This window comes from Manis javanica, chromosome 1, assembly GCF_040802235.1.
Source record: "Manis javanica isolate MJ-LG chromosome 1, MJ_LKY, whole genome shotgun sequence".
Taxonomy (NCBI): Eukaryota; Metazoa; Chordata; class Mammalia; order Pholidota; family Manidae; genus Manis; species Manis javanica.
The window spans coordinates 4,431,830-4,456,835 of NC_133156.1; the positions used below are offsets into that span (position 1 = coordinate 4,431,830).

The 25,006-nt window shown below is 41.1% G+C and overlaps 2 protein-coding genes across 7 annotated transcripts in view; one reads left to right on the plus strand and one right to left on the minus strand.

The window, feature by feature from the left end:
- Window positions 1–25,006, plus strand: part of LOC140845908 (transmembrane and coiled-coil domain-containing protein 5A-like) — a 161,778-nt gene that overhangs the window by 39,847 nt on the left and 96,925 nt on the right. The window lies entirely within an intron of this gene.
- Window positions 19,809–25,006, minus strand: part of LOC140845974 (transmembrane and coiled-coil domain-containing protein 5A-like) — a 79,526-nt gene continuing 74,328 nt past the window's right edge. For 4 of the 5 annotated variants that reach the window (XM_073221509.1, XM_073221423.1, XM_073221436.1 and 1 more), the window contains one exon: window positions 23,079–24,973. The gene's annotated coding sequence lies outside the window, so the exon portion shown is untranslated. Of the gene's footprint in view, window positions 20,667–23,078; window positions 24,974–25,006 lie in introns of those variants that run through there. The other variant, XM_073221479.1, reaches the window with a different exon arrangement.

Consider the following 25,006-nt stretch of genomic DNA (forward strand, 5'->3'; position numbering starts at 1 on the left):
CAGATGTCCGAGTGGCCGGCGAAGTTCGCCGTGGCGGGGGGAGAGGGGCCCGCCACAGCCGCTGCTCCTCCCTCCAGGCCCGGGTGGTGAGGGCGGCTGCTCGCCGCCCCGTGGCACGCGTCCGCCCGGCCGGGGGCCGCAGGCGGTGGGGCCTGGCCTCGCGGACAGTGAGGCCGGTGGGCATTGTACCGTGTGTGGATTTTCTCGGCGGGGGCCTCGAGGGCGAGGGCCTGCGGAGCTGACGTTCGAGTGTGACTCGTGGCGGGGCGGCGGGCGAGAGGCCGCCTGGAGGCAGCGCCTTTAGAATTAAAATTTTTTTCATGACGTACCTCCTGTAATTTTTATTTGGGAATGAAGTTTCTTTACTTTTGTCTGAAAGTGACAGTGCATTTTCTTGTATTTAGAAATTCATATCTTTCTGTCTTTTCGGTTCGTAATCTGCAGCTGAGTAATTTGTGACTAGCCACAGAGATTCTGAGACAGTGACCATGGGTAGTCAGAGTAGGGTGGGGGCACCTGGAAAAAGACCCCCGCCGGAACTCCGTATTAAACACTTAAGCAAAGTCGGAGTCACTGCGGCAAAGTAGAATATTAAAGTGGGAGTATAAGCATTCTTCAGTGAAGATTAGTTAAACCTAAAAAGCCAGGAGTAACCTGACCTGGAATGTTTGAACGGATATCCACCCCCCCCATAAGAAACCTCAGCACAGCCCATTGTCTTCATTGTGTCAATTAAATGAGGCTATTGTGATACTTACTTTAGCCTGCTAAAAGGCCCCGTTTCTGTTTAACTTTGCCCAGATGCTGCTTTTCCTCCTCCAGCCCCTAATCAAGTAATGTATAACCTGAGCAATTAGTATGGCAAGTGAGCCCAGCCAGGAACAATATAGTAAAAGGCAGGAAGGATCCCATCTTAAAGGTAAGATTGCATTTTAACACCCAGATCGTTAAGAAGTAAGATTCTTAACTTACTCTTTAGCAAACAGACAAGACCTCAGCCCACCTTTGGAGAACTGTCCGGAGGGGTGGAGGGGGAGGGGGAGAGAGGTGGAGGGGGAGGGGGAGAGGGGTGGGGTGGGGGCTGAGCAGCGTTCAGAGGGGTCGTGGGATCAGGGTTTGGAAGGCCAGGTGCTGTGTTTACAGGTGCCTTCTGTTAGGGCAAGCCGCGTGTGTGCCAGTCCCTCAGTCCCAGGACTGAGTCACCTCCTGTGTGCAAAACCATTGTTCATACTAGAGTCTTTATTTTGTGAAGAATCCCCTACAGGATCCCTGAGAATGGCGAGCTCCTCCCACCCCATTCCCCTCAGTAAGGGTAAAATAAGGTTGACAGGTTACACTCCCAAACACCCCGACTTAGAGCACCCACTGTGCACCCGTGAGAAGCCCCAGGAGGGCGAAGTGTGCAGCTATGTAAGGCATTGGGGGCATGGGGGCAGTGTACATGTGCGTGTCTGCCCTCAGGTGTCTGAGCCCTGCTGGGTTCCTGACAGGCTGTGTGGCCTTCGCTCAGTCCCTTTTCTTTGGGCTAGTGACTAAGTTGGACTAGATGTTCTCTGCAGCCCCTGCCTGCCCCGACTCTTTGATAAGTGTGTTTGATAGAAGTTTCACAGAAATGGTGAGGGCTTGCAGAAATTGGAATTGACATGCGGAAAGAGTTCAGCATTCCTCGGGGACCATGGTCTAGAAAATGCCTAGACATCTCAAAGGGCATGTGTCTGTAAAGAAATGGGAGGCAGCATCTAAGGCTGGAGATCAGCACCCGCCTCTGAGAGCCAGACAGATACCAGGTGTGAATGTACTTGTGGGTGGTTGAGTGCTGTGCCACCATTACTGAAACATTGTTGCTGTTGTGAAAGCCCCTCCCCCTCCCTACAATAATTTTACACCTTTCTTCCATCTGCCTCTCAGCTGTGCTGAGGCCCCCAGGAAGGAAACACGCACGGACTGGGGACGTGGAAGCTACAGGAGGGCTGGTGGCAGGGATGAGCACATGAGCAGATTTTGGCATAAGCTCCCCTCACTCCTAGTACAGGCAAAGCCAGGCAGAAGGAGTTCTGTAGGGAACCCCTGGCTTCCAGTCCAATATGAAGGAGACAACGTCTCCACCCACCCCATCCCAACAAAATACTGCAGACACCTCCTCCTCTAAGGGCCTGGAAGGGCAGGCAGGAAATGGACCTGGAAGGGCAGGCAGGAAATGGACAGGGCTTCTGGTTGGCTCCTCGGGCACTAATACTGATCTGTAGAGCAGTTCTCACCTGTTAACTGACTCCTGGTCAAGTTTGCAAAGTGCATACACGCTCACTAGGGAAGAAAAACAGGAAGAGAAAGGAGGTACCTCTAATGCCCCTCAGGCCTACGTTCCCACCTCCCACATCATACATCTAAGGCAAAGAGCACTGCCCCCAAGTCCATCACCTCCCTGAAAGTTGCCAAATGTCACCCTGTCTGGTCCCCAGTATAAAAATCCATACCTAGCTTTCCCAGACTTGTGGAAACAATGTCCTTAGACAAACCAAGGGTGACAACTGAACTTTAAAAGCGTGGTAACTGGCACCTCACTTCAGGAGACTGCCTCCAGAGCATTCTTCTTAGGAATCTGGACTTCCCAGGGATCTGTTGGTATTAAGAATGTTTTAGGGCTCTTACCATCTCCCTTGCTGCTGCAGGCTTTTCTAGCATATTTCCTTCACAGCTCTTGTCATGATGTGCCATAACTCTTAACAGTTAGTTATTGGACTGTGTGTTTGGTGTCCATCTGCCAGCCTGCCTGCCTGCAAGCTTCTGGAAGGCTGGGAATGGATCTGTGTGGTTGCTCTGCTGGCCACATAGTAGAAGCTCACTAATAGTGGTTGGTTCAGTTAGTTAATTAGTAATATGAAAGACACTTTATGGTTCACCCCAAATTAATTGCAATGTTCTTTTGAGGGGGCATCTTTCATATTTATTGATCAAATAGTTGTTAATAACAATAAAATTCTGTATAGGGGACTTAATGCACAATAATTAATCAACCCCAAGCCTAATTCTCAACAGTCTCCAATCTTCTGAGGCATAATGAACAATTTCTTACATGGTGAACAAGTTCTTACATAGTGAATAAGTTCTTACATGGTGAACAGTGCAAGGGCAGTCATATCACAGAAACTTTTGGTTTTGATCATGCATCATGAACTATGAACAATCAAGTCAGATATGATTATCCATTTGATTTTTATACTTGATTTATATGTGAATCCCACATTTCTCCCGTATTTTTTTTTTTTTAGTAAAATGCTAAAGTGGTAGGTAGATGCAAGGTAAAGGTATAAAACATAATTTAGTGCTGTAAGAGGGCAAATGTAGATGATCAGGTCTGTGCCTGTAGAATAAGTATTAATACAAGCTAGACAAGGGAAACAAAACATCACGGATGCAGATTTCTCTGAAAACGGGGGGTGAGGTTCTAAGACCCCCAATTTCTCACCTGATGGCCCCCCAGTGACTGTGCCTGTCTTAGGTTGTTCCTCCCTTGAGGAATCTTACCGTTCTTTGGCTTACCAGCCATCTTCCAGGGCCATACAGGGAAATGTAAAGTTGGTAAGTGAGAGAGAAGCAATATTGTTTGAAAAGGTTAGCTTTTTACTTCTTTGCAGATTTATACCCTGTGGCTTCTATGCCCAGCATTTGTCTTGAGGTATCTTTACCACTTCAAAGAATTATGATACTCAGTAATTTTCTATATGAGGCACAATTCTACTAAAGGGTTGTAATTAGGAAGGAAGAAGAAAAGGTATAGAAGTAGCAGACGGAAGAAAACATGGGAAGATTGATTATTTCTTTGACATATCTTCTTGTAGAGTAACCTAAGCATGTATAGGTTTTAAACTACTAATTAAATTGTGTACACACATTAACATAATAGGAATTCAGCTACATAACAAAAGCAGACCTACAATTACCAGCCATATCCAGTGAAACCAAGAATACCAGTTAGGTACCCTAGGCATTTGTGAAAACTTATCAGTAATATGATGGATATTGTCTAACTGAATTTAAATAGTTTGAGAAAAATCTGACAAATTAAAACAACACATTCCTGTAAACTGTTCACATCCCATATGTTCTTTTAACAATAGATAATCTACAGTCACACGATTTTGGAGCACTGCAACTTGCACTTCTCCTAATTCTTGGTTGAGTTCTGACAATATAGATCCAGTCAAATTTGTTGTTTTACTGTATGCACAGGCCAGCTTAGATATTTCCTTCTTCATTCCCATGGCAAGTCCAGGAACTGGTGGGATGAATGAAGCTACAACTGCAACAGCGCCAGGATCTTTGTTGAAGTTTATTGATGATCATCTTCTGGAATGACTCTTCCAGAGGATGTTGATGTTGGATGTTCTTCATGCAATGTTTTTTTTTTTTTTGACTTACATCAACATAAATTTATTATCTTACAGTTCTATAGGTCAGAAGTCCAACACAAGTCTTACTCAGAAAAAATTAAGGTGTCAACAGACTGTCCTTCTTTCTGGAAACTTTAAGAGAAAATCCATTTTCGTAGCTTTTCCAGCTTCTAGAGGCTACCTGTATTCCTTAGCTTATGGTCCTTTCCCAACACCACTAAAGAAGGCTGCACAAGTTCTCCTCAAGTCACAGAGCTCCCTGACCTCCTCTTCTGCCTTCCTTTTACACTTTTTAAAAATTTTGTTGTCACTAATCTACAGTTACATGAAAAACATTATGGTTACCAGGTATCCCCCTTCAACAAGGCCCCCCTCCACCGCATTACAGTCACTGTCCATCAGCATAGTAAGATGGTGTACAATCACTACTTGTCTCATATGTTTTGCACAGTCCTCCCTATGCCGCCCCCACCACAGTACAAATGCTAATCGTAATGCCCCCTTTCTTTTTCCCCACCCTTATCCCTCCCTTCCCACCCATCCTCCCCAGTCCCCTTCCCTTTGGTAACTGTTAGTTCATTCTTGGGTTCTGTGATTCTGCTACTGTTTTGTTCCTTCAGTTTTTCTTTGTTGTTATACTCCACATATGAGTGAAATCATTTGATACTTGTCTTTCTCCACCTGGCTTATATCACCGAGCATAATACCCTCTAGCTCCATCCATGTTTTTGCAAATGGTAGGATATGTTTTCTTATGGCTGAATGATACTCCATTGTGTATATGTACCACTTCTTCTTTATCCATTCATCTACTGATGGACACTTAGGTTGCTTCCATTTCTTGGCTATTGTAAATACTGCTGTGATAAACATAGGGGTGCATCTGTCTTTTTCAAAGTGGGCTCCTGCATTCTTAGGGTGAATTCCTAGAAGTGGAATTCCTGGGTCAAATGATGTTTCTATTTTGAGCTTTTTGAGGAACCTCCGTACTGCTTTCCACAATGATTGAACTAATTTACATTCCCACCAGCAGTGTAGGAGGGTTCTCCTTTTCTCCACATCCTTGCCAACATTGGTTGTTGTTTGTCTTTTGAATGGTGGCGATCCTTAGTGGTGTGAGGTGATATCTCATTGTGGTTTTAATTTGCATTTCTCTGATGACTAGCGATGTGGAGCATCTTATCATGTGTCCATTGGCTATCTGAATTTCTTCTTTGGAGAACTGTCTGTTCAGCTCCTCTGCCCATTTTTTAATTGGATTATTTGCTTTTTGTTTGTTGAGATGTGTGAGCTCTTTATATATTTTGGATGTCAATCCTTTGTCAGATCTCATTTATGAATATATTCTCCCATACTGTAGGGTACCTTTTTGCTCTATTGATGGTGTCCTTTGCTGTACAGAAGCTTTTCAGCTTGATTTCGTCCCACTTGTTCATTTTTGCTTTTGTTTCCCTTGCCCAGGGAGGTATGTTCATGAAGAAGTAGCTCATGTTTATGTTGAAGAGATTTATACCTATGTTTTTTTCTAAGAGTTCTCTGGTTTTATGACTTACATTCAGGTCTTTGATCCATTTCAAATTTACTTTTGTCTATGGGGTTAGACAGTGATCCAGTTTCATTCTCTTACATGTAGCTGGCCAGTTTTGCCAGCACCATCTGTTGAAGAGACTGTCCTTTCCCCATTGTATGTCCATGGTTCCTTTATTGTATATTAATTGACCATGTATGTTTGGGTTATTGTCATCTCTATTCTGTTCCACTGGTCTGTGGCTCTGTTGTTGTGCCAGTACCAAATTGTCTTGATTCCTGTGGCTTTGTAGTAGAGCTTGAATTTGGGGAGCGAGATCCCCCCCCCTTTATTCTTCTTAGGATTGCTTTGGCTATTGGGGTCTTTGGTGTTTCCACATGAAATTTTGAACTATTTGTTCCAGTTAGTTGAAGAATGTTGTTTGTAATTTGATAGGGATTGCATTAAATCTGTATATAGCTATCGGCAGGATGGCCATTTTGATGATATTAATTCTTCCTAACCAAGAGCATGGGATGAGTTTCCATTGGTTAGTGTCCTCTTCAATTTCTCTTAAGAGTGTCTTATAGTTTTCAGGGTATAGGTCTTTCACTTCCTTGGTTAGGTTTATTCCTAGGTATTTTATTCTTTTTGATGCAATTGTGAATGGACTTATTTTCCTGATTTCTCTTTCTGCTAGCTCATTGTTAGTGTATAGGAAAGCAGCAGATTTCTGTGTATTAATTTTCTATCCGGCAACTTTGCTGAATTCAGATATTAGTTCTAGTAGTTTGGAGTGGAGTCTTTAGGGTTTTTTATGTACAGTATCATGTAATCTGCAAATAGTTACAGTTTGACTTCTATACCAATCTGGATTCCTTGTATTTCTTTGTTTAGTCTGATTGCCGTGGCTAGCACCTCCAGAACTATGTTGGATAATAGCAAGGAGAGTGGGCATCCCTGTCTTGTTCCCGATCTCAGAGGAAAAGCTTTCAGCTTCTTGCTATTCAGTATGATGTTGGCTGTGGATTTGTCATATATGGCCTTTATTATGTTGAGGTACTTGCCCTCTGTACCCATTTTGTTAAGAGTTTTCATCATGAATGGATGTTGAATTTTGTCAAATGCTTTCTCAGCATCTATGGAGATGATCATGTAGTTTTTGCCGTGCATGATGTTGATGGATTTTCAAATGTTGTATCATCCTTGCATCCCTGTGATGAATCCCACTTGGTCATGGTGTATGATCCTCTTGATGTATTTTTGAATTTGGTTTGCTAATATTTTGTGGAGTATTTTTTTTATTGTGTAGAATGTCTTTTTTATTCTGTTTTTTTTACTTTAAAATTATATTTATTATGAAAACATTAATAAAGGTATAAAGATCAGTATAATGAGCACCCATATACCCACCACCCAAACTGTGAAGTAAAACATTGTTAATATAGCTGGAGGCCCCTGTGTGCCCCTTTTTGTGCAGTATTTTTGCATCTATGTTCATCAGGGATATTGGCCTGTAATTTTCTTTTTTGGTGGTATCTTTGCCTGGGTTTGGTATTAGAGTGATACTGGCTTCATAGAATGAGTTTGGAAGTATTCTCTCCTCTTCTATATTTTGGAAAACTTTAAGGGGAATGGGTATCATGTCTGCTCTATATGTCTGGTAAAATTCAGTGGTGAATCCATGTGGCCCAGGGGTTTTGTTCTTGAGGTGTTTTGTGATTACCAATTCAGTTTCATTGCTGCTAATTGGTGTGTTTAGATTTTCTGTTTCTTCCTTTGTCAGTCTTGGAAGGTTGTATTTTTCTAGGAAGTTGTCCATTTCTTCTATGTTTTCCCGCTTGTTAGCATATAGATTTTCACAGTATTCTCTAATAATTCTGTGTATTTCTGTGGGGTCCATCGTGATTTTTCCTTTCTCATTTCTGATTCTGTTGATGTCTGTTGATTCTCTTTTTCTCTTAATAAGTCTGGCTAGGAGTTTGTTTATTTTGTTTATTTTCTCAAAGAACCAGCTCTTGGTTTCATTAATCTTTTCTGTTGTTTTATTCTTATCAATTTTATTTATTTCTGGCAGAAATGCCTTTTACTTTATTTTCTTTTATTTTTATTTTTTTGAGAGGGCATCACTCATATTTATTGATCAAATGGTTGTTAACAACAATAAAATTCTGTATAGGGGGGTCAATGCTCAATGTACAATCATTAATCCATCTCAAGCCTAATTCTAGTCAGTCTCCAGTCTTCTGAAGCATAACGAACAAGTTCTTACATGGTGAACGAATTCTTACATAGTGAATAAATTCTTACATGGTGAACAGTACAAGGGCACTCATCACAGAAACTTTCGGTTTTGATCACGCATTATGAACTATAAACAATCAGGTCAAATATGAATATTCGTTTGATTTTTATACTTGATTTATATGTGGATCCCACATTTCTCCCTTTATTATTATTACTATTTTTATTTTTAATAAAATGCTGAAGTGGTAGGTAGATGCAAGATAAAGGTAGAAAACATAGTTTAGTGCTGTAAGAGGGCAAATGTAGATGATCAGGTGTGTGCCTATGGACTAAGTATCAATCCAAGCTAGACAAGGGCAGCAAAACATCCATGGATGCAGAAGATTTCTCTCAAAACAGGGGGGTGAGGTTCTGAGCCTCACCTCTGTTGATCCCCAATTTCTCACCTGATGGCCCCCCTGCGACTGTGCCTGTCTTAGGTTGTTCCTCCCTTGAGGAATCTTACCCGTCTCTGGCTAACCAGTCATCTTCCGGGGCCATACAGGGAAATGTAAAGTTGGTAAGTGAGAGAGAAGCCATACTGTTTGAAAAGGTTAGCTTTTTACTTCTTTGCAGATTTATGCCCTGTGGCTTCTATGCCCAGCACTTGTCTCGAGGTATCTTTACCACCTGGAGGAATTATGATACTCGGTAAATTCGATATGAGGCACGAATTCTATTTAAGGGTTGTAATTAGGAAGGGAGAAGAAAAGCTATAGAGGTAGCATATGGAAGAAAACATGGGAGGATTGATTATTTCTTTGACATATCTTCTTGTAGAGTTCCTTAAGCATGTATAGGTTTAAAACTACCAACTAACTTGTGCTCACATATTAACATAATAGGAATACGGTGACATAAACTAAGCAAATCTATAATTACCATCCATCTCCAGTGAAGCCAAGAAAACCATTTAGGCACCCTAGGCATTTGTGAAAATTTGTCTATGATATGATGGATATTGTCCAACTGTACTTGAACAGTCTGAGAGAAATCAGACAAATTAAAGCAACCCACTTCTGGGATCTGTTCACATCCCATATGTTCTTTTAACTGTAGATAGTCTATAGTCATAAGATTTTGGAGTGCTACAACTTGCACCCCTCCCAACTCCTGGTTGAGTTCCAACAGTACAAATCCGGTCAAATTCGTTGTCTCACTGTATGCACATGCCCGCCTAGACATCTCCCTCCTCATTCCAATGGCAAGTCCAGGAAACTGTGGGGTGGATGCAGCCACTACCGCAGCATTGCCCAGATCCCTGTGGAGGCTTTTTGATGATCATCCCCCTGGCTCATGTCCTCCAGAGAGTGCTGATGCCAGAAGCTCCTCCTCATATCGTATCTTAGTTCATTTTCTGGGTAGCCAAGTTAAGCCTTGATCTTCTGCATAGAAACAAACAGACCCTTTGCCCACACTTTGACATGCCCTCTATACCACTGTGCAGAACTCATTGAAGGTCAGCACACAGGAACTACTTTTTTTTTTATTAAGAGAAAGGAATATTATCAGAAAGGAGTACCTCCATAGCTGATCATCTGACACCCATTAAGTGATCAACATTAAGGATATTTAAAGCATGCGTTGATCTTTGATTTACCAATAGTTTTATCCTATCAAGGAGTAATCCCCCTTTTCTTTCTTTTTTTTTTAATCTTTAATCTACACTTATATGAAGAATACTATGTTTACTATGCTCTCCCCTATAACAGGTACCCCCTAACAACCACATTACGGTTACTGTCCATCAGCTTAGCAAAACGTTGTAGAATCACTACTTGTCCTCTCTGTGTTGTACAGCCCACCCTCCCCTTTCTCCCTCCCCCCCATGCATGCTAATCTTAATACCCCCTTCTTCTTACCCCCCTTATCCCTCCCTGGCCCCCCATCCTCCCCAGTTCCTTTCCCTTTGGTACCTGTTAGTCCATTTTGGGGTTCTGTAATTAATTCTGCTGCTGTTTTGTACCTTCAGTTTTTCCTTTGTTCTTATACTGCTCAGATGAGTGAAATCATTTGGTATTTCTCTTTCTCCACTTGGCTTATTTCACTGAGCATAATACTCTCCAGCTCCATCCATGTTGCTGCAAATGGTTGGATTTTTCCACTTCTTATGGCTGAGTAGTATTCCATTGTGTATATGTACCACATCTTCTTTATCCATTCATCTACTGATGGACATTTAGGTTGCTTCCAATTCTTGGCTATTGTAAATAGTGCTGCGGTAAACATAGGGGTGCATCTGTCTTTCTCAAACTGGGCTCCTGCATTCTTAGGGTAAATTCCTAGGAGTGGAATTCCTGGGTCAAATGGTAGGTCTGTTTTGAGCATTTTGATGAACCTCCATACTGCTTTCCACAATGGTTGAACTAATTTACATTCCCACCAGCAGCGTAGGAGGGTTCCTCTTTCTCCACAGCCTCGCCAACATTTGTTGTTGTTTGTCTTTTGGATGGCAGCTATCCTTACTGGTGTGAGGTGATACCTCATTGTAGTTTTAATTTGCATTTCTCTGATAATTAGCGATGTGGAGCATCTTTTCATGTGTCTGTTGGCCATCTGTATTTCTTTTTTAGAGAACTGTTCAGTTCCTCTACCCATTTTTTAATTGGGTTATTTGTTTTTTGTTTGTTGAGGCGTGTGAGCTCTTTATATATTCTGGACGTCAAGCCTTTATCGGATCTGTCATTTTCAAATATATTCTCCCATACTGTAGGGTTCCTTTTTGTTCTATTGATGGTGTCTTTTGCTGTACAGAAGCTTTTCAGCTTAATATAGTCCCACTTGTTCATTTTCGCTGTTGTTTTCCTTGTCCGGGGAGATATGTTCAAGAAGAGGTCACTCATGTTTATGTCTAAGAGGTTTTTGCCTATGTTTTTTTCCAAGAGTGTAATGGTTTCATGACTTACATTCAGGTCTTTGATCCATTATGAGTTTACCTTTGTATATGGGGTTAGACAATGGTCCAGTTTCATTCTCCTACATGTAGCTGTCCAGTTTTGTCAGCACCATCTGTTGAAGAGACTGCATTTTACCGTTGTATGTCCATGGCTCCTTTATCAAATATTAATTGACCATATATATTTGGGTTAATGTCTGGAGTCTCTAATCGGTTCCACTGGTCTGTGGCTCTGTTCTTGTGCCAGTACCAAATTGTCTTGATTACTATGGCTTTGTAGTAGAGCTTGAAGTTGGGGAGTGAGATCCCCCCTACTTTATTATTCTTTTTCAGGATTGCTTTGGCTATTTGGGGTCTTTGGTGTTTCCAAATGAATTTTTGAATTATTTGTTCCAATTCATTGAAGAATGTTGCTGGTAATTTGAGAGGGATTGCATCAAATCTGTTTGTTGCTTTGGGCAGGATGGCCATTTTGATGATATTAATTCTTCCTAGCCATGAGCATGGGATGAGTTTCCATTTATTAGTGTCCCCTTTAATTTCTCTTTAAGAGTGACTTGTAGTTTTCAGAGTATAAGTCTTTCACTTCTTTGGTTAGGTTTATTCCTAGGTATTTTATTCTTTTTGATGCAATGGTGAATGGAATTGTTTTCCTGATTTCTCTTTCTATTGGTTCATTGTTAGTGTATAGGAAAGCTACAGATTGCTGTGTGTTAATTTTGTATCCTGCAACTTTGCTGTATTCCGATATCAGATCTAGTAGTTTTGGAGTGGAGTCTTTAGGGTTTTTTATGTACAGTATCATATCATCTGCAAATACTGACAGTTTAACTTTTTCTTTACCAATCTGGATTCCTTGTATTTCTTTGTTTTGTCTGATTGCTATGGCTAGGACCTCCAGTACTATGTTAAATAACAGTGGGGAGAGTGGGCATCCCTGTCTGGTTCCCGATCTCAGAGGAAATGCTTTCAGCTTCTCACTGTTCAGTATAATGCTGGCTGTGGGTTTATCATATATGGTCTTTATTATGTTGAGGTACTTACCCTCTATTCCCATTTTGCTGAGAGTTTTTATCATGAATGGATGTTGAATTTTGTCAAATGCTTTTACAGCATCTATGGAGATGATCATGTGGTTTTTGTCTTTCTTTTTGTTGATGTGGTGGATGATGTTGATGGATTTTCGAATGTTGTACCATCCTTGCATCCCTGGGATGAATCCCACTTGGTCATGGTGTATGATCCTTTTGATATACTGTTGAATTCTGTTTGCTGATATTTTATTGAGTATTTTTGCATCTACATTCATCAGGGATATTGGTCTGTAATTTTCTTTTTTGGTGGGGTCATTGCCTGGTTTTGGTATTAGGGTGATGTTGGCTTCATAGAATGAGTTTGGGAGTATTCCCTCTTCTTCTATTTTTTGGAACACTTTAAGGAGAATGGGTATTATGTCTTCTCTGTGTGTCTGATAAAATTCCGAGGTAAATCCGTCCTGCCCCAGGGTTTTGTTCTTGGGTAGTTTTTTGATTACCGTGTCAATTTCTTTGCTCGTAATTGGTTTGTTTAACTTTTGTGTTTCTTCCTTGGTCAGTCTTTGGAGGTTGTATTTTTCTAGGAAGTTGTCCATTTCTTCTAGGTTTTCCAGCTTGTTGGCATATAGATTTTCATAGTAGTGTTTAATAATTCTTTGTATTTCTGTGGAGTCTGTCATGATTTTTCCATTCTCATTTCTGATTATGTTGATTTGTGTTGATTCTCTTTTTCTATTAATAAGTTTGGCTTGAGGCTTATCTGTTTTGTTTATTTTCTCAAAGAACCAGCTCTTGGTTTCGTTGATTTTTGCTATTGTTTTGTTCTTCTCAATCTTCTCTGATCTTTATTATGTCCCTCTTTCTGCTGACTTTAGGCCTCATTTGTTCTTCTTTTTCCAGTTTCGATAATTGTAATGTTAGACTATTCATTTGGGATTGTTCTTCCTTCTTTAAGTATGCCGGCATTGCTATATACTTTCCTCTTAAGACTTCTTTCGCTGCGTCCCACAGAAGTTGGGGCTTTGTGTTGTTGTTGTCATTTGTTTGTATATATTCCTTGATCTCTATTTTGATTTGTTCATTGATCCATTGATTATTTAGTAGCATGTTGTTAAGCCTCCATATGTTTGTGAGCCTTTTTGTTTTCTTTGTAGAATTTATTTCTACTTTTATACCTTTGTGGTCTGAAAAATTGGTTGGTAGAGTTTCAGTATTTTGGAATTTACTGACGCTCTTTTTGTGAGCTAGTATGTGGTCTATTCTGGAGAATGTTCCATGTGCACTTGAGAAGAATGTATATCCTGTTGCTTTTGGATGTAGTGTTCTATAGATGTCTATTACGTCCATCTGTTCTAGTGTGTTGTTCAGTGCCTGTGTGTCCTTACTTACTTTCTGTCTAGTGGATCTATCCTTTGGGGTGAGTGGTGTGTTGAAGTCTCCTAAAATGAATGCATTGCAGTCTATTTCCCTCTTTAGTTCTGTTAGTATTTGTTTCACGTATGCTGGTGCTCCTTTGTTGGGTGCATATATATTTAGAATGGTTATATCCTCTTGTTGGACTGAGCCCTTTATCATTATGTAGTGTCCTTCTTTATCTCTTGTTACTTTCTTTGTTTTGAAGTCTATTTGTCTGATATTAGTACTGCAACCCCTGCTTTCTTCTCACTGTTGTTTGCCTGAAATATGTTTTTCCATCCCTTGACTTTTAGTCTGTGCTTGTCTTTGGGTTTAAGGTGAGTTTCTTGTAAGCAGCATATAGATGGGTCTTGCTTTATCCATTCTATTACTCTGTGTCTTTTTATTGGTGCATTAAGTCCATTTACATTTAGGGTGACTATTGAGAGATATGTACTTATTGCCATTGCAGTCTTTAGATTCGTGGTTACCAAAGGTTCAAGGTTAGCTTCTTTAGTATCTTACTGCCTAACTTAGCTCGCTTATTGAGCTGTTATATACACTGTCTGGAGATTCTTTTCTTCTCTCCCTTCTTATTCCTCCTCCTCCATTCTTCATATGTTGTGTGTTTTGTTCTGTGCTCTTTTTAGGAGTGCTCCCATCTAGAGCAGTCCCTGTAGGATGCCCTGTAGAGGTGGTTTGTGGGAAGCAAATTCCCTCAGCTTTTGCTTGTCTGGAATTGTTTAATCCTGCCATTATATTTAAGTGATAGTCGTGCTGGTTACAGTATCCTTGGTTCAAGGCCCTTCTGTTTCATTGCAATAAATATATCATGCCATTCTCTTCTGGCCTGTAGGGTTTCTGTTGAGAAGTCTGATGTTAGCCTGATGGGTTTTCCTTTATAGGTGACCTGTTTCTCTCTAGCTGCCTTTAAAACTCTTTCCTTGTCCTTGATCCTTGCCATTTTAATTACTATGTGTCTTGGTGTTGTCCTGCTTGTATCCTTTCTGTTAGGGGTTCTGTGTAATTCCATGGTCTGTTTGATTATTTGCTCCCCCAGTTTGGGGAAGTTTTCAGCAATTATTTCTTCAAAGAGACTTTCTATCCCTTTTCCTCTTTCTATTTCTTCTGGTACCCCTATAATACGAATATTATTCCTTTTGGATTGGTCACATAGTTCTCTTAGTGTTGTTTCATTCCTGGAGATCCTCTTCTCTCTCTCTATGTCAGCTTCTACACGTTCCTGTTCTCTGGCTTCTATTCCTTCAATGGTCTCTTGCATCTTATCCATTCTGCTTATAAATCTTTCCAGGGATTGTTTCACTTCTGGGATCTCCTTCCTTGCATCTGGGATCTCCTTCCGGACTTCATCCCATTGCTCTTGCATTTTTCTCTGCATCTCATCCCATTGCTCTTGCATTTTTCTCTGCATCTCTGTCAGCATGTTCATGATTTTTATTTTGAATTCCTTTTCAGGGGGACTGGTTAGGTCTGTCTCCTTCTCAGGTGTTGTCTCTGTGATCTTTTTCTGCCTGTAGTTTTGCCTTTTCATGGTGATAGAGATAGTTTGCAGAGCTGGTCCAAGTGACAGCTGGAAGAGCTTTCCTTCTTGTTGGTTGGTGGCCTTCCTCTCCCCCTTCGCAAGGCGCTGGGTTCTTGCAGGTGTGGATGTGGTCTGGATGTTGTCCTGTGTCCTCTGGTCTCTATTTTAGGAAGAGTTTTCTTTGTTATATTTTCATAGATCTATGTGTTTTTGGGAGGAGATTTCCACTGCTCTACTCATGCCGCCATCCTGGCTCCGCCCCCCAGAAATGCCTTTTGAAAAGTGATTTTATCTTTCAATCTGCGTTCGTCTTTAAAATAGCCTAGTGTATAGTTTCTGTGCCTAGTGTACAATTTCAGCTTGTTTCATCTTGCAGTTTTTTCAGTGCTTGCCAAGAACTCACAGATGAGAGGATGTTTTATACTTTATGTAGAAGTTGTGTTTCACTCGCAGACATTAACCACCAGATGTCAAGAAGTGGCAGATGTATGGGAGAAAACAACCAGCATAAATCACATTTTAAGGTGCTTAGATGAGAGCAAAGTTAGTACCTCCATGGACCACCTCAAATCTCTTTCAGAATTAGATGGTGTTTTAAATTTCATGTCATAAATAAACAGGATATTTGTGCACTGTTATACTAACATCATCAAAGCAAACCACTTTTTTCCTTTCTGAGTGTGCCTGAATTTGAACCAGAAATAAAAATGGTTTTAAAGAAACACAGAAATTTTATCAATGAAAGTGAATTTAAACTGGGAGTTTGTTTTTTTTTTAAACCCTAAATGAAAGCCATCATCACCCATTTTAGCTGCTTAAGAGCTCCAGTGACACTGGGACAAAAATTTCCTGTATAAAGGATCCTCTTTACTTTGTTAGATGATATTTCACACATGGGTTTACTTGAACTGCTATAAAGTTACAGCAGTAATCATCCTGTAACGAGATATCTGGTTGGGGGAAAACAGTGGTGGGAACTCTGATAATAAAATATGAGGAGGAGCACTGTGTGGGTTTGGGAAACCCCACACATGTGTATGACAAGTATCAGTTCTTAAGATGTGCCAGAAGGAGATCGGAACTACACGGCTGGTGAAGTAGGGATGTGTCTCATGGGTGATCAGCCCTAACATGCTAAATTAATGTTCAGCAAACGTAGAGGCATTCGTCTCTGTACAAGCTGAACTGGCACTTAGAAGATACACCTAACTAGAAGATACCTCTAGACTTCACAAAGAACTTTGGAGGAAATTAAGTACTTTGTTTATCATGCTTAGGTACAGCAAGTGATTTTGTTCTGCTCTTGTGGGAGAAATATTTTCCTCACAGAAATGCCATATACCATTTATTAGAACCAAAAGAAAAATCATAATCTATAGATGCAGCAGTATTCCAACAAATCTTGGCAATAGGTGAAAACCATAGGAGTAAAGAAAAATATATTGACATCAGTAAATATAAAAGCAACAGATTTACTGATCAATAAAATCTGACCCCTTCTTTGTCATACTATAAATGCAAATTTGAGTTTTTCTGTACAGAGAATGCTGTGCCTGAAAAGCCAGTCATAGTATAAAATATGTGTGAATAGATTTTGATGTAGCACTGTGCACAAAGTAAATGTATCAGTCAGAACTGGGAAAAAGGAAGTGGCAAGACAGTAAATTTTGAATTTGTCACAGATAGGCAATGTGCACATAAAATATAAAAACTGGTAGAAAGCTTCAAACACATAGTAAATTTGAGAAAATTCCAATATCATGCATGCATGCAACAACATGAAATATTTCCCTGACTGTGGTAAATGACAGGAAGCAAGGGAAGACATTATGAACTCTGATAGATAACTGTCTTGAACTTGTTATCATAATTATGATGTTTCTCTTGGTTTTAAGTCATAGCCTTTTTTTGGCAAATATATACCTAAAATGTTATCAAAATAATCCAAAATCTATTTGTTACCAGTTGTGTGGCTTCAAGCTTGTTATTTTTTCTTTAATAAACTAACACCTTCTCTGGATGTCAGGCTGCACTATAAGGAGTAGAATATCCCTGCTTTCCTTCTGTCCACCATTGTCATGCCTTCTGGGCCTTGCCTGTTCAAGGAATAGGAACTCGTGGAATAGAGAAACACTTGGTGTATTTACAGGAGGTCAGGGGATGTGTGTCATGGCCAAAAAATTCAGTGTATTTGGATAACTGTAGTAATGGCTGATATATTGGTGTGTTTCATTAATCATTAAATTGTCTCTTAAGTGAAAATCACCCACTGTTGAACATCCAACTCTCATTAAACCCAATTTTTAAATCCAGTCGCTGAAGATGACATTAACTCAATGCGATCAGTTGATTGGCTGGCCAGAGGAAAAGAGGCCCTTGCTTGTCCGTTATGTTAGCGCAGTATTGTACCTCAGAGCAAACGCCCTGGCAGAAGGGACTGCAGAGAGGCACGACCAGTAACACAGAGAGAAGGGGTGGCCTGGGCTGACAAGGAGCTGCGGTCCAGGAGGTGATAGTGTACTAACGTGCTTGCCAGTGATAGGGCCCGACAGCGTTCATTAGACAGATGGCCTTGCCTAGGTGAGTCATGTCCTGAGAGGCAGCTAGGCTAAACCCCTCAGGAATTCACTTAGCTGTTAGCCTCAGGCCACCTTTATGATAAGAGGGCAAATGAGTATGATGCCAACTGATACCAGGGCGTTTCCAAAGCAGTAATAACCAAAAAATGTATTTTGGGACCACAAGTGTGTCTACACTTCCTCAGCCCACAATCTACTACAGTTTATGTCTGCATCTCAGTCAGTAGCTACAAAATGAGCACGGTGAGCAAGCAGAGCCCAAACTGAATGATGAACGATACTCATACTCCCAAGAATTAGTTATATTGAGATTACATATTCTGTGGAGTCTACTCTGTCTCATAAAACAAGGAAATGTGCATTTTAGAAATTTTCCCATTAAAAATGAGTTACAAAATTTCAAAGGTTTAAAGATAGCAGAATAAACTTGTCCATCCAGTAATTCTCATTTGCTAAGATCTGGATTATGGAATGCTTTAAATAAAATACTGTGTAGATTGCGTTGGGGTTTATGTAAATAGTGTCTCCTTTTTAAAAGTCATTTATCCTCTTGCGCCTGTTCACCTCCTCTGCATACACCAAGTGCTGCTTTTGATGCATGTAAGTTTTTAATTCAGCATAAACTTCCCTTATCTATTTTATTTTTAATTGCAAACTCTTTTTCTTGTTTAGTCTCTCTCCTCTTTTTCTCCCTTTCCCTGTGGAAGCTATGGTCACGGTAGAGACAAATTGTCTACCTGGTGAATATTCTTTATTATGAGTCGCAGTGTGCATATTATCTCTCTGAGAAAAAAAAAGAGTCTACTGCATTCTGTGTGGCTCTCTGCTGCCTTCTGTACACGAACCTGAGAATTTGAGCTTGAAGAGACCATACAAATTACCTGGCCTATTCAATTTTGTAGGTGAGGAAATTGTGGCCCTAAGATGTTAACTTTTTCTAAGATTGCACTGTTGTCATCTGGAGGCACTAGGAACATGATGTCATTTCTCCAGCTCTAGTCCCAGGTTTGTCTCTCCAAAAATTCCCAGGCTCCCACTTTTCTTGTTGATGATAATATGCACTGAAAGCTCTATTTGCTTGAGGAGACGGGAGTAAAGTGGGTAGTGGGAGGGGAGCTGGGTGAATATTGCTTGTCCATCTCCAGAACATTGTGAGGATACGTTAATCTTTGAGGTACAAGAGTTATATTTCCTCAAGGGGAAGAAACGTAAAGCATTAATAAAAATCAAATATGGTTTGCCTAACCACAATATGGTTAACATCCATATGTGAAATATGGAATGCAAGAGTTACAAGCATTCAGAAATAACCTCTTTTCTTCCCTTAGCCCTTATTAGATTGGCAAGCTACAGAATTTTAACATATTCTTCAATCTCCCCAAGACTATGACTATGAACATTTCCAGCAGTATTGTAAATATGTAAACAAAATGCTGTGGGGAAATGTTCTCTTTTTCAGAAAGTGCATACAAGATGTCTACCATGGAGCTTACTCCAAATCCAAAACAACAGATAGACACACACAGCTGTCCTTTTTCCTGGCCCATGACGCCATCACAGCTTCCTAGTGTACCAGAACTCAAGGGTAGCGCCTCAACTTCCCCAGGTTTCCTTCTGTGTTCCTCAGTGGCTCCCGGGAGCTCACCACCTCCTAGTGAGAATGCAACATTGCTGGGGAAGGCATCCGGGCAACTGGTGTAAAACTTTGGTACAAAGGCTATTCTGAAGTTCGCACAGAACAGCCTCATTCAGACACTCAAACACACCTGCTTAGGCAGCAGCCGCCCTTCAGTCCTCATGCAGTGCCGGGCAGGGCCGCTGCGGCCCACGCTGTGAGCAGGCAGGAGCTGCCTGGAGCTCCTTCTGCACCCTTGGCCTCTGTGGTGACCTGGCGCCCTCCAGTATTCCCACTACTAGAAAGCGGACTTTGAAGAGGTAGGGAAGTTGCTTAGCTTAATGAGATATTACAAGTAAAAATCAGTGGTTCAGCTCAAACCATGCTTATGGAAGAAATTCTGAATAGGAGCTTGGATACAGAAAGAAATTTGAGAATGATCTACATTCAGGCTGAAATATAAAGAAACTCGGGGGCTTATGGATGACCTGAGGTGGAAAAAAAACAAGAACAGTTGTCATGAGAAAGACAGCATTAGCTGTTTCCTAAAAGGCAGTTTGGCTGAGCTGAAAATCCATTAAATCAATCAGCTGTCACGTTCTGAGTTCAAAAGTGAGACTTTTATTTGCTTAATTGTCCTTGAACTCCATGCTTTTAAACTGGGAATCTCACTCATTTATTTAACACTTAAAAAATCGACTTCACTTCCAAAAGACCTAAATCTTTGCCTGTCCTCTTCATCCCATCTGCATGTACTTAAAATTTTCTTTCCTTTCCAGAAGCCTTAGAAAAGTGAAGGAGGGGGAAGACAAAGGCAGATTTAACAATTAGCATCTTAAGTAAAAAAATTGATAGCAGCTTTTATCCATCCAAACTTCTGCATCCACAGCTGAAACAGACTGAGTGCTTTCAGGTCCTCTGAACAGCTTTTGATGCCCTGTGAGAGAAGGATGCTGATGTGGCCAGCTCACTGACCTGGGTTGGGTGCTTAATGGGACTAGGGGAAGAGGTGACCCAGTCATCAATCGTTCCAGAAGCATTTGAATCTACTACTGTGGTGCTGGGACTCCTATCCCTGCCTGCCACCCGCTTCTGTGCTTCTCAGTCTGAATAAGCCTCCACCCCATTCTTCAACAGATACTTATTGAGCAACTATTATGTGCCAAGCATTATTCTAGGTCCCCACCTTCATGAATGTACATTCTAATTGGAAGAGAGAGAAATAGTAATATCTCATTATACCTCAGCATATTATTATTCCTTAATACAAATTTAAAAAAATGACGAGATGATGTGAAAGACAGAGAGTGGCTTTGCTGGGCATCAAAAGGGACAATCAGAGAAAGCCCCTAAGACCACTTAATATTGTGTCAGCGCCTTTCCTCTGAGATGCTCCAACTCAGAAACCAGGTCTTCATTCCTGTCAGAAGAAATGAAAAACGTTTTAGAAGAGTATTCAGATATACAATAGTATGCAAGTAGGTACACTTAGAATATAAACACCAAGAGAACATAAGAAAGCTAGAAAAGAAGAATCACTATTCTAAACAGTCTATGTGGTGAAGTTTTGCAAACGGCCTCCATTCCTTAAAAGATCCTTGATGCTGCCCCCTTTCACCCTAAGGAATGAGAGGTTTGCTGCAAATTTACCAGGGGAGGTTTGGTGTCTTTGCAAGATCTCCAGGAAATGCTGCTATCACCTTCTGCCCCTAAAGACATGGTGCCCCATGAAGAAATGAGATGAGGTGTAGTTTGAAGGCAGGTAAGTGGCTGCAGGGCCATCAGAGGTGTAGCAGGACCTTGTCGTAGTCTTGCATGGGCCAAATAGTCTGAGCATTCCCCTTAGTATTCCCAAAACTTGAGGAAAATACAGTTCCCAAGAGGAGAAAAGTTGTTTTCTTTGATTATTGAACCCTCATGATGGAAGTTTGGTTCTAATTTGTTCCAACTATGCTTTGTTTCCAGTCTTATACTTGACATCGATTTTTTTCTAACATTTTTTTCTTTTTGATCCTAAATAGCTCAGAAAGGGAAATATGGTACTAATCATGCATGCTTGATACACCGACCCCAGGCTTCAAGGCATCTCCTTCCTCTAAATCTGGGGAGAGTCGGGGGCAGGAGGCTTCAGGAATATTCAGCAATAAGCACTCAAGCCCCCTGTCCACTCCCCTCAACACAGTGCACTCCACAGATCTGCACATGTCCTTTGTCACACAATTGTGACTGTCATCAGGACAGAGTCACTAAAAAGGAGGAGGTTCTCATGTTTAGTCCCATCATTTGTGTCAATACATCCTCTTGATTTTTTTCCCATCCTATTGATTTTTAACAGGAACAAATAAAAAGCAGAATAGGTAAAATAATACTTCCTTCTGGACCTTTCTTGCTAAGAAGTGGGATATGTGACAGAAGCAGATCAGTCATAGAGTAAGATTTCCCAGACAGAGGAGACATGAGACCCGGAGGTGAGAGGAAGCATGTCTGCGGAACTGCAGAAAGTGCTTTAGAGCCGTGGGCTGGACGGGGAATGGGGGAAGGGGGACGGGAAAGCCTAAGAAATACTCAGAGGCCAGATCACGAAAAACAAGGGCAAAAGCTCTGTTAGGGGCTTTGGTATTTATCCTAAGGGTGACAGGTAGATAAATTAAATGACTTCAAGTGGAAATATCATTTCACTCATGTCTGTGGTGAAGCTTTGAAAAAGTCATGGTTGGAGGCTGTCATAGAAATCCGGAGTCAGAGATGGTGAAGTTGCTTAAACTAAGGGTTTAGTGGTTCGTGACACTGGTTTATGCTACGAGGCTCCTTCACCTACCACCTAGGTGATCCCTGCAAAGTGCTTAACCTATGTACACCTCATTTTCCTGTCTGTAAAAGTGAGAATAGCTCTTGCGTTCACTGAAGCTTACCCAGTGGTATGAGGAATAAATAAGGAAACACATTGAAAGCACTTAGTAGAGAACCTGGTACATAACAAAGGTCCAGCAAATGTTCACAGATGTTATGTAATGGTCATAGAAATGGAGACAACTGAGGAGAGGCAAGAGATATTGAGAAGAATGAATGAATAGAACTAGTAACAGATTGCTAAAGTGGGACGAGGTAGAACCGGAAGCCAAGGTGAATGCTCTGGTGTCTAAGTGGGCAGTTGACTCAATGGCACTGTAGATTACGGTGGCTCAGAAAGAGAAAAACAGCTAAGGTGTTGGTATGTATGCATAGGAGGGTTAACGGAGGTGCTTGATTCTGTTTTTGATATGTTGAGTTTGAAGGTGATTCTGAGACTCCCAAGTGGAAAGACCCAATAAACATTGGTTGGACATATTTAGAAAGATCTGAGCTGGAGCTCGCGATTTGGGAGTCATTCGTTGAGTCCAAGAGGGTGAATGCAATCACCCAGGAACACACATAAAGTATATAAAGGAAGACCAAGGATAGAAGATATGTATGAAACGGACAGCACTTCCCTTCTCATGCCACTTATCACCCTTTGTTGTAATTGATTGTTTGATGTCTCTGCCACATAACTCCATTAGACTGCAGGCTCCTTCAGGGCCATGATCATGTCTAACTTGCTCACCATTGTATCTCCAAAGAGAATTGTCTATCTGGCACACAACCCCACTCGATAAACATCTTCACTTGAATTATTAAATTACAGGCATTCTTCAAAGCCAAAGAAATGATATTAAGTACAATATATAGCAGGAAGATGCCACCAAAGGCCCTTGAAATTCTGAACATAAAGACGATCAATACTACAGCAATATGCATATTGTATTACGGAGTTTATAATAATGAGGTATGTGAGAAGTTGGTAAATTAAAGTTGAATGACCACTCTAAGATGGACTGTGAGGGAAGGATGAACAGAATGTGTTTATTGGATGATGATGATGATGACAATGCTATGCAAAAAATGAGACAGAATGACAGTGTCATTAAGAATAGGATAGTCATCTGTATCCTGTGATTCAAGTCCAGTCCCATCTGGTGGCAGATCTCTTTCTGATCCAGTAATTCTGAGGCAGTGCAGACTTACACAGTGGACATCCTAGGCCAATACTGAAATTGCTCTTTTTCATGCATTTGCGTGTTCATTCCACATATATTCATTGAGCTCCTTACTCTACGTCAGGACCCAGAGTGAATGAGACATCACGCTTCCTCTGCCTAAGAGGAACTAGTATACCACCTAAGTGCTATATAAAGAAATGTAAACAAACTAACAAGCTATAATACTGATTTTATAATCTGGATATAGGACACGGTCAAAATTCCTTTTCAAGGTCGACAGTGACCCCCATGTTGCCAGACTAGTCAATTCCAATTGACCAATCACTAACGTTTGGAACATTGATCACTCCCTATTTGTAATACTTTATTCCCTTGGCTCCCCAGTTTGATTACTACCTTATTGCCTGCTCCTCTTAATCTCCTTCAGTGCTTCTTCCTCACCTCCATGACCTCCAAACATTGGAGTGCCTCAAGACTTAGTGCTTGGACTTCTTCTCTATCTGTACTCATCTCCTTGGTGATCTCATCTGTCTTGGTTTTAAATACTGTCTGTATACTGAATTCCTTTAAATCTATATCTCAAGCCTGACATTTTCCCCTAATCTCCAGGTCATGTAACCAAATCTTGAATTGATATCTCTTGGCTGTCTGCTAGTCATCTCAAGTTTCACATGTCCAAAATCCAACTCCTGGCTGTCCATCCGAAACCAGCCCTTCTTGCCATCTTCCCATCTTAGTAATAGCACCTTGATCCTCCTAGTTGCTCAGGCGAAAATGCTTGGACTCATCTGTGACTCCTGTCTTTCTCCAACACCACACAGCCAATTCAGAAGATCTTTAGGTCTTAATGTCACATTATGTCCAGGATCTACTTTGTCCATGATACGGGCATCTCTTACTTGGACAACTGCAAGAATTCCTAACTGTTCTCCCTGCTTCTGCGCCTGCCTTTCTGTAGCCTTTTTTTAATACAGAAACCAAACGACATGTTAGGTCACTCTTCCAGCCAACCCTTGTTCTCCATCTCACTCAGAGAAAAAGCCGGAGTCCTTATAAAGCCGTCTTCTCTCTCAGACCTCAGATCCTCCCTTGCTTGCTCTTTTTTAGTCAAACCAGCTTCCCTGATGTTTCTCAAACACGCCATCCACTTGTTTGTTCCTTCAGCTTGGAACAGTTTCTCCCAGATAGCTGACCTTTACCTCCTTCAGATTTTCCTTCAGATGCCAAGTTCAGAGAGGCACAGTTGGTCCTGTGAACCAGTACCAGCAGAGGCCAGCTCCCCTCTTGGAGGCTGAGCAACTTTTCCTGGAGTCATCCGATTTGTTCCCTCTGTGATGCTTAAGGACCTATCCTTTCAAATGCCTGAAAGATTATGATAGCAGTAAACAAAATCCATCTTGGGAATACCAGATTATGTCTTCCTCCTCAAATTGATGTCTTCCCAACAAAGCACAGGCAGGGTGATGTGACTGGCCACACAGCCTTTTGGTCAGGGATGTGCAGGGTGGACCAGAGGGAAAGCAGGAGGAGGGGTTACCCAGTGAGCTTCACTTGTGTTCAGCTTGTGAAGAAAGAAGATCTGCCCATCCTGGGAATGTGCCTCATTAGTAAGACAATCTTTTACGTCAGAGGCTCATAAACTGTTCCATCAGAAGCCCTGCTGGGCAGCAGGCAGTCCCCAGTGAGAGCAGCAAATAGTCCCACAAATCTGAAGAGGGAAATCAGAACAGGGTTAGGTAGG